The 10,377-nt window shown below is 39.2% G+C and overlaps 1 pseudogene; it reads left to right on the top strand.

Moving 5' to 3' along the window:
• The first annotated feature begins 1,946 nt into the window (after nt 1-1,946).
• Nucleotides 1,947-2,496, top strand: LOC100338671 (ER membrane protein complex subunit 4 pseudogene; annotated as a pseudogene).
• Nucleotides 2,497-10,377: the final 7,881 nt, after the last annotated feature.

Here is a 10,377-nt window from a genome sequence, read left to right as displayed (position 1 = left end):
GGTAAAACTACTACTCAAACAGTACTTTATACTTTGTGTATCTGTGTGGGTGCAAACTGTTGAAATCTTTACTTAGTATATACTAACTTGATCTTCTGTATGTAAAGATAATGGAAAATGAATCTTAATGAAGAATGGGATGGGAGAGGGAGTGGGAGATGGGATGGTTGCGGGTGTGAGGGAGGTTTTTGGTGGGGGGAAGCCACTATAATCCAAAAGTTGTACTTTCAAAATTTATATTTATTAAATAAAAGTTAAAAAAAGAAAACTGCTGAGATGTTAGATGTTCTGACAACAATAAGTAGATGAGGTGATGGGTGCGTTAATTATTTGATTTAATCATTGTACAATGTGCATATAGCAAGACATCCCATTGTAAATTGCAAATATATAAAATTTTGTCAATTGTACTTTAATAACTATGAGTAAAAATTTAAAAATAAAGAAAAGTAATAACTTGTGAGGAGTAATGCAGATTACAATGTGCTTTTGAAGGTGCTGTTTCCTGTGTTTCAAAATAAATCTCTGAGAACTTACATATTTTAAATCTTATTAATTTTATTTATTTGAAAAGCAGTTACACAGAGAAAGACAGAGACAGACAGACAGACAGAGTTTCCATCTAATGATTCACTCCCAGATGCTCACAATAGCCAGAACTGGTCCTGGCTGAAGCCAGTAGACACAAACTCAGTCCAAGTCTCCTAAGTGGCCAGCAGGGATTCAAACACTTGAGCCATCATCACCTGCTGCTTCCCAGAGTCTGCAGTGGCAGGAAGTTGGAACTGGGAGCCAGAGCTGGGAACTGAACCCAGGCACTCCAGGATGAGATGCAGGCATCTTTACTACCAAGCTAAACATCCGTCCTAGAAGTGACACATTTATCCCCAAGTTACCAGCAAGGAAGCTAAGACTCAAAAGGGTACCTAAGGCAAGTTCAGGGCTGGAATGAGTATTAGTGAGAGGCAATTTCGGAGAAAAATTTTGGAGAGAATATTTTCAAGGATTTATATTTTGTTAAAAGAAGGAAATGGATAATCTAGAACTGAAAAAATATAGTATCTAAAATTAAGAACTTATTAGATGAATTTAAGAGTATATTGGAAAGCCAAGTTTACAGGGCAAGTGAACTAAAAGACAAGTCATTATAAGATAAATTAGAGGGTAAAGTGAATAAAAATGTATAAGATGATTCAAAAGCCTAACATAAATATAACAAGAAAAACAGAAGGAAAAAGGAGAGAAAATTTGTGGAATCACTTTGTTTTCTAAACATGATAAAAAATTTTAACTGAGAGATTCATGAATTTCTATGAATCCAAAGTTGAAGATAAACAATATCAAAATATACTGCAGAATCTTTTTTTTTAAATTTTTTAATTTTTATTTTATTTTATTTTTTTTGACAGGCAGAGTGGACAGTGAGAGAGAGAGACAGAGAGAAAGGTCTTCCTTTTGCCGTTGGTTCACCCTCCAATGGCCACCGTGGCTGGCAGGCTGTGGCCGGCGCACTGCGCTGATCCGATGGAAGGAGCCAGGTACTTATTCTGGTCCCCCATGGGGTGCAGGGCCCAAGCATGTGGGCCATCCTCCACTGCACTCCCTGGCCACAGCAGAGGGCTGGCCTGGAAGAGGGGCAACCGGGACAGAATCTGGTGCCCCAACCGGGACTAGAACCTGGTGTGTGCCGGCGCCGCTAGGCGGAGGATTAGCCTAGTGAGCCGCGGGGCCGGCCTACCGCAGAATCTTCTAGAAGCCAAATACAATGAGGAAAACTTAAAATCAATGCCTTAAGAAGAGAAAAGATACTAGCAATAAATCTAGGTTCTCAACAGAAATAATGGAAACTAGAAGACAATATAAAACCGCCGGAAGTTAAGGATGCCAGTGGGCCTGCAGCAGGAGTAGGACTCTGGGTGAGAAGCTTCCTGGCTTTAGTCATTGTCATGACAACCCAAGGGAGCCTGGTTGTGAACCTAGGCCGGTGCTTCAAGTGGGCCAGTGAGCTGAGCAGGCCTGGAGGAGGCAGCAGGGGCTGAAGTGACTGGAGTAGTGGCCAGGGAGACTCATTGTACCCAGTTGGTTATTTGAACAAGTAAGTGCCTGATACAAGCGTGCAAGAGACAGGCCAGATCCTGGTGGAGAATCGCTGCTGGGATATTGTCTTGGGTCCCCTGAAACAGATTCCCAAGAACCTCTTCATTATGTACATGGCAAGCAATACTATCTCCATCTTCCCCACAATGATGGTGTGTATGATGGCCTGGCCACCCATTCAGGCACTTATGAGTATTTCAGCTACTTTCAAGATGCTAGAACGTTCAAGCCAGAAATTTCTTCAGAGTTTGGTCTATTATTGGGAACCTGATGGGTTTGGCGTTGGCTGTTTACAGGTGCTGGCCTATGGGATTGCTGCCTATGCACTCACCAGATTGGTTAGCCTTTCTTGAGCCCCCTCAAAGAATGGAGTTCAGTGGTGGAGGATTACTTCTGTGAACCTGAGTAAGAAGCCCACTGGCCTATGTATTTGCTTCGCATGTACATCCTTCTTTAGTCTCCATTGGCTCTTAAGCACATCCTTAAAGTAATCACTGATGTTGGAAACAACCAAAAGCTGATTTCCCCCTAGAGAGCCAGATTCCAGAAGGACAATATACATATTACTGCTGTCATAAAGATATTGTACCACAACCCCTGACTGAAAGTGTGGAAAAATTTATTTAAATTTCCAATACCAAGTAAAACAATAAATATGACGGAAACTCTATGTAAACAAAAGAACAGTTGCTGCAAAATCAATAACCATAGCAACATCTCCTCTCAATAAATTAAATGGGAAAGAACAATGCTTAAAAAGGTTGCGAAAGTTTGCTTTTAAATCTATTTTCCTTAATATGTCACTTCTATTTAAACAAGATAGAATAAAAATTCTGATGGAGACATTTGTGGAAGAAACTAATGCCTGATTCAGGTAATATGTGATGAAAAGAAAAATAAACCAGACAGAAAGAGCACATTAAAAAAAATTGCCAGCTGAAATTCACACACAAAGTACCTAATCCATCAAAAAAATGAAGATCAACATAATTTTTTTTTTGACAGGCAGAGTGGACAGTGAGAGAGACAGACAGAGAGAAAGGTCTTCCTTTGCCGTTGGTTCACCCTCCAATGGCCGCCGCGGCCGGCGCGCTGTGGCTGGTGCACCGCGCTGATCCAAAGGCAGGAGCCAGGTACTTACCCTAGTCTCCATAGGGTGCAGGGCCCAAGTACTTGGGCCATCCTCCACTGCACTCCCTGGCCACAGCAGAGAGCTGGCCTGGAAGAGGGGCAACCGGGACAGAATCCGGCGCCCCGACCGGGACTAGAACCCGGTGTGCTGGCACCGCAAGGTGGAGGATTAGCCTAGTGAGCCTCGGTGCCAGCCAACATAATTTTAATCAAGGAAAAAAATAAGAGAGTTTATCATGTCAGCATCTTTCTAAAATTGAGTGGACATTATTGGGGCCCTGTGCTGTAGCATATTGGGTTTTGGGGCCAGTGTTGTGGCATAGTAGGTAAAGTCGCCGCCTGCAGTGCCAGAATCCCATATGGGCACTGGTTCGAGTCCCAGCTGCTCCACTTCCGATCCAGCTCCCTGCTATGGCCTGGGAAAGCAGCAGAAGATGGGCCAAGTCCTTGAGCTCCTGCATCTGTGTGGGGGACCTGGAAGAAGCTCCTGGCTTCGGATCAGCACAGCTCTGGCTGTTGCGGCCAATTGGGGAGTGAACCGGAGGATGGAAGAACTCTCTCTCTCTGTCTCTGCCTCTAGCTTTCAAATAAATAAATAAATCTTTAACAGAAAAAATAAAATAAAATAAATGGACCTTTTTGAGGTAAAAAATAATGCTATATGGGACATGGAATGATAGGAAAAAATTTTAAACTCCTGGGGAATACATGCATGGGTAAATAATATTGACTGTTGACTGTATATATAAAATAAAAATTTTAACATTGTGTATATTTACATAGGATAAATAGTACATGTATAAAATATGTTAGCATGGAAATTTCAAAGATTATATTGTTGGAATTAATGAGGTGCTTAGAAATTGCAGCACTACAATTTTCATGTGCTATTTCCTATTTAATGCAGTTTACAATTTTTTCTAATTTCTGTATTAATTCCATTGTGATAGGATAATATGTCCCATGTACTAGCAAAATAGAAAGGCTGAAAATTATTTAAATTTATAAAAGAAGTGGTTGACGTTGTGGCACAGTGGGTTAAACCATTGCTTGAAATGCTCACATCTCATATCAGAATACATGTTTGAGTTAAGGTTATTCTGTTTCAGATACAGTTTCCTGCTAATATGTCTAAGAAGGGAATAAATGATGGTTCGAGTATTTGGGCCTCTGTCACCTGTAGGGGAGACCAGAATGGAGTTCATGACTGCTGACTTTGGCCTGGCCTAGCCCTGAATCCTGAGAGCATTTGAAGGGTGAACCAGAGGATGGAAGCTATCTTTTTGTCTCTTCCCCCTTCTCCATCATTCTTTATTTTTTTTTTTTTGATTTGTAAATAAATCTTGAGAAAATTTATACACAAGAGGAAAGGAAACAGAAAGCACATCAAAACTGAAGAAAACATAAGGAAAAAAGATTAAAAGAATGGAAATAAAAATAGAAAATCATCAAAGTGAAAGGTTGATATTTTGAAAAGTTCATAAAATTGTTAATTTTTAACAAGATTGATCAAGATAAAAAGAAATAATAATTTTTCAGAGATGAAAATGTGCAGATGATAATGCATCAAATGAGGTTATATTATGAACAGCCTCTCCAATAAGTTTGATAATTTGGATGAAAGAGAATTGACTCAAAAATCACTACTAATTGAATTTGGCATAAGAAGAAATACAAAATATAAACATATATATCCATAGGTATATATATATATATATTATATATATTATATATATATGGATTCTTTTTTTTTTGACAGGCAGAGTGGACAGTGAGAGAGAGAGACAGCGAGAAAGGTCTTCCTTTGCCGTTGCTTTACCCTCCAATGACCGCCGCGGCCAGCGTGCTGTGGCTGGCACACCATGCTGATCCGATGGCAGGAGCCAGGTGCTTCTCCTGGTCTCCCATGGGGTGCAGGACCCAAGTACTTGGGCCATCCTCCACTGCACTCCCTGGCCACAGCAGAGAGCTGGCCTGGAAGAGAGGCAACCGGGACAGAATCCGGCGCCCCGACAGGGACTAGAACCCGGTGTGCCGGTGCCGCTAGGTGGAGGATTAGCCTAGTGAGCCACGGCGCCGGCCTATATGGATTCTTAATGAAAACTTTATCACAATGAAATTCTTAGGCCCAGATGGTTTTATTGGTGAATTCTTTCAAATATATAAGAATGACATAATAGCAATATTGTATAAAGAACAGAAAAACAGAAAATATTTCTGGACTCTTTTTAAGAGTCCACGTAATACGTATTATGAAATTGACAAGAGAGGTAGAGCAAGAGGGCTAACTAGAGTGCCTGATGCCCATGCTTTCCCACAGGAAAGGCCCGAAGCAGTAAATAGACAACTATATTTGAACCAGAGTCTTTAATGGAAAATGCTGGAGTCCTGCAGGAGAGCAACAATGAACGTGTGGAGCAAAGAAACTAAGGATGACAATGCAGAGAGGATAAAAAAATAGCCTGGCTCACCTACATTGTCTTCCCAGTCAGGATCAGCTCAGAACAGAGACACTTCACATTTCTGGCCAAAAGTAAATAGGAAGCCACAAGCAGCCCCCATTAATATGATTGACACCTGCAGTCTTTGTTGCTAAAGAATCCTGATGTCCCCACAGGCTTTGGTCCCAATTTAGAGAAGTTTCTGAAGACTATGTAGTTATATTATCTCAAAGAAGGAGCACGTGTTGGTGCCCACACTTCGTAATATCCAAGCTGCAACTATACCATGTCACAGAAAAGCAAAAGCCTCTGCTGGAATGCATCCTGTTCTGTAAGCCTCCAGGCACTGCATCTCTCCATCCTGGAGGCTACACACGTGGTTTTATACTATTCCCCAAACAAGCTGCTATAGCTCTCTATCCCTCAGGCTCAGACTTCCGAGGAAGCACTCCACCTTCTGCATGCCAGTGACTACAGGGCCGAACCCTGGCGTATTGGAGCCTAGATCCAGTGTCCTGGCACCATAATTCATGTGGTGTCCTACCCGCACAGGAACAGTTGGTTCTGCTCAGTGGGGAAGCTAAGCCAAGGCTGGCTTAACGCAGAGTCTGCATGCTTGTCAATCAGGCACACTGCATCACTCATAGGGAAGCTCTGTTCCAAGTCAGCATGTATAGATATCAGTGTTAGGACACAAGAAACACGAAGAATAAAAGAAACATAACAAAATAAAAAAGGACAATAATTCTCCAGAATATGACCCTAAAGAAGTGGAAATGTATGGATTTCCTGAAAAGGAATTGAAAATGATGATTATTTAAAAACTTGGTGAGATACAAGAGCCTATAGATAATAAAATAAAATCACAAAAACAATTTTAATCCAAATGACAAATTCAATAAAAAAGATAGATACTATTTTTTTTTTTTTTTTTTGACAGGCAGAGTGGACAGTGAGAGAGAGAGACAGAGAGAGAAAGGTCTTCCTTTGCCGTTGGTTCACCCTCCAATGGCCGCCGCTGCAGCCGGCGCACCGCGCTGATCCTGGCAGGAGCCAGGAGCCAGGTGCTTTTTCCTGGTCTCCCATGGGGTGCAGGGCCCAAGCACCTGGGCCATCCTCCACTGCACTCCCTGGCCATAGCAGAGAGCTGGCCTGGAAGAGGGGCAACCGGGACAGAATCCGGCGCCCCAACCGGGACTAGAACCCGGTGTGCCGGCGCCGCAAGGTGGAGGATTAGCCTATTGAGCCACGGCGCCGGCTAAGATAGATACTATTTTAACAATACCAAACAAATTTTGGAACTCCAGTTTAGTGAATGAAGTTAAAAATCAAATTGAGAACATCAATAGTACACTAACTCAAGCAGAAGAATTTCTGAAATTGAAAGACTGGTCTTTTGAAACAATGCAATCAATGAAAGAAAATGAGAAGGAACAAAGTGCGCAGTAAGTGAATAAACAGTCACATTCTGAGATCTAAAGAGGGAGAAGAGATGGAAAAAGCCACAGAAAGCTTATCCAACAAAATAATAACTGAAAACTTCCGAAGGCTTGGAAGATGTATAGAATCCAGGTTCAGGGCCAGTGCTGTGGTGTAGCGGGTAAAGCCACCACCTTGCAGTACCAGCATGCCATTTGGGTGCTGGTTCTAGTCCTGGTTGCTCCACTTCCAATCCAGCTCTCTGCTATTGCCTGGGAAAGCAGTAGAAGATGGCCCAAGTCCTTGGGTCCCTGCACCCTCATGGGAGACCCAGAAGAAGCTCCTGGCTCCAGATTGGCTCAGCTCCAGCTGTTGCAGCCATCTGGGGAGTGAACCAACGGATGGAAGACCTCTTTCCTTCTCTCTCTCTGTTTCTTCGTCTTTGTAGCTCTGCCTTCCAAAAAAATAAATAAATCTTTTTTTAAAAAAAGAATCCAGGTTTATGAAGCTAAAAGGAGCCTATATAAATTCTACCCAAAGAGGTCCTCTCCAAGGCATGGTATAGTTAAACTGTCAAAAGATAAATCAGGGATGTGCCTTTGGTATAGTAGTTAAGATGCTGCTTGTTGTCTGCATACTTTATTGGATGAATTCCACTCTGCTTCTGGTAGAGCTTACTGCTAATGCCCACCCTGGCTCGAGTACTTTGGTCCCTGTATCCATGTGGAAGCCCAGATTGAGTTCCAGATTCATAGCCAAACTGGCCCAGGCCTGGCTATTGTGGGCATTTTCGGGGAGTATCAGCAGATGGAAGACTCTCTCTGTCTTTCTGTCATTAAAATAAAATAAAAATAAATTTAAAAAAAAGCAAAAGCAAAATTCCTAAAAGCAGGAAGAAGAAAGTGTCAAGTCACATATACAGGAATCTCCATAGTACTATCAACAGATTTCCTAGCAGAAATTTTGCAGGCTAGGAGAAAATGGGATGATATATTAAAAATGGTAAAAGAAAAAAAATGGTTAGTCAAGAATAGTACCTATCTTCCAGAACTGAAAAATGAATAAAACGTCTTAGATAAGAAAAACTGAAGGAATTCACTCTGCAAGTGGCCTTACAAGGAATCTTTATGGAAGTGCTTCAACTGGAAGCAAATGAATGATGAAGTCTAACATAATAACATATATAAATATGAACCTGACTGGTAGAGGTAAATTTATAAACGGGCTCAGAATCCTATATTGTTGTAATGGTGGTGTAAAATCTTTCAAATCTTTACTACAAAGGTAAAAACTTACAATAGTCAATAATAAATATACTCCCAAGTAAGTGTTAAGGAATACACAATACAATAATCTAACTTAAGTCAAAAAAATTGTAAATTGTGGGTGGGAGGGGATAATTCTAGAGTATTTACGACCAAAGTTAAATTGTTATCAGCTAAAAATAGTATATTGTCTCATAAGACTTTTTAATATAAACCCCAGAGTAATCATGAAGAAAAAAATACATCAGATGCTCAAATGACAAAGAAGAAAGCAAAGCTTTTCACCTCAGAAAACCATTAAACCACAAAGATAAACAGTAAGAGCAGAAGAGAAGAACAAAGGATTTACAAAACAAGTCAGGAGATCAGAGGAGTAAGTCCTTTCACTGGAAACTTTGTATGTAAATGGGTTAACTTCTTCAATTAAAAGATAGATTTATCAACCATATGCTGCCTATAAGAAATTCATTTGACTTGTAAGGACACACATAGACTGAAAATGAATGGAGGGAAAATTATTCCATGTTAATGGGAACCAAAGAGAGCAGGAGTAGCTATACTTATATCAGATTGAATAGACCTTAAGTGAAAAATCTTAAAAAACACAAAAGGATACTTATATAATGATAAAGTATTTAATTTTAAAAAGATACTTATAAATATCATGGAACCTAAAGAGTAGTCAAGTGTATAAATTATCATGATATTTAAAGGAAGAGTTAGATAGCAAAATATACAATAATATTAGTGGGCTCAAATACTCACTGTTAGCAAAGGACATATCATCCAGACAGAAAGTAAACAAAGAAACATTGGGAATGAACCACACTGTAGACCAAACAGACTTAACAGGCATTTACAGAGCATGTCTTTCAACAGCTGTAGAATACACATTCTTCTTAGCGGCACATGGAACATGTTACAGGATAGATCATATGTTAGACCACAAAACAAGCCTTACCAGATTTAGAAGAAGGAAATCATTTCAAGTATCTTTACTGACCACAAGGGAATGGAACTAGAAATCAACTCAAGGATGAAATTTGGAAAACTTATAAAAATGATGTTACCTTAAAAAGTTCATGGAAAATAGAATTTAAATACAAGTTTACTTTAGTTCAAAAAATTTGAAATGTATGAATAGTTTTTTTTTCATAATTTATATTCTTCCATGAACTTTTTGAAGAGCCCTTGTACAAAAATTTAACAACATGTTCCAAAGCAACCAATGGGTCAACAAAAATTAAAATGAGAATTTTAAAATTGCAATTTCAAAATTTTTAAAGACAAATACTACCACAAGTGGGATACAGCAAAGGCAGTACTTTGAGGGAGGTTTATAGCAACATATACCTACAACATAAACGGGAAAAAAAAAAACATGCACCTTAAGTAACTAGAAAAAAAATAACAATCTAAGCTCAAAAATAGAAGAATGGAAATTTAAAAAGATCAGAGCAAATATAAACAGAAGAGACAAACAATACAAAAGATCAGTAATATAAGACTTTTTTTTTTTAAAAATAAAATCAACCAGCTTTAACTAGACTAAGAAAAAAGAAACAGGACTCAAATAAATAAATAAAATCAGATATGAAAAATCACACATTACAACTGATACTATAGAAATTCAAAGCACTTTAAGGGATTATGAAAAATTATAAAAAACAAATTAATAATTTAAAAGAAATGGATGACTTCCTAGACTCATACCAAGATTTACTAATGAATAAATAGAAAATTCAAACAAATGAATAATGGCGTTATGTAATTGAATCTATAGTAAAATACATTCTACCCAAGAACAAATTAGTACCTGATGGCATACCTGCTAATTTTTACCAAATGTTATAGAACTAATATCAGTTCTTTTCTAATTATGCAAAAAATTGAAGGGGAGGGACTATTTCCTTATGCCAATACTAGATAAGTATACAACAACAACAAGATAAAACAACAGGCCAATTTCCCTGATGCACATAGATGCAAAATTCTCTACAAAACAGTAGCAAATTGAATTTGGT

Source organism: Oryctolagus cuniculus, chromosome 4 (genome assembly GCF_051225735.1).
Source record: "Oryctolagus cuniculus isolate XC-2025 breed Fujian yellow rabbit chromosome 4, ASM5122573v1, whole genome shotgun sequence".
In the NCBI taxonomy this organism is placed as follows: Eukaryota; Metazoa; Chordata; class Mammalia; order Lagomorpha; family Leporidae; genus Oryctolagus; species Oryctolagus cuniculus.
This window is presented reverse-complemented; position numbering and strand designations above follow the sequence as displayed.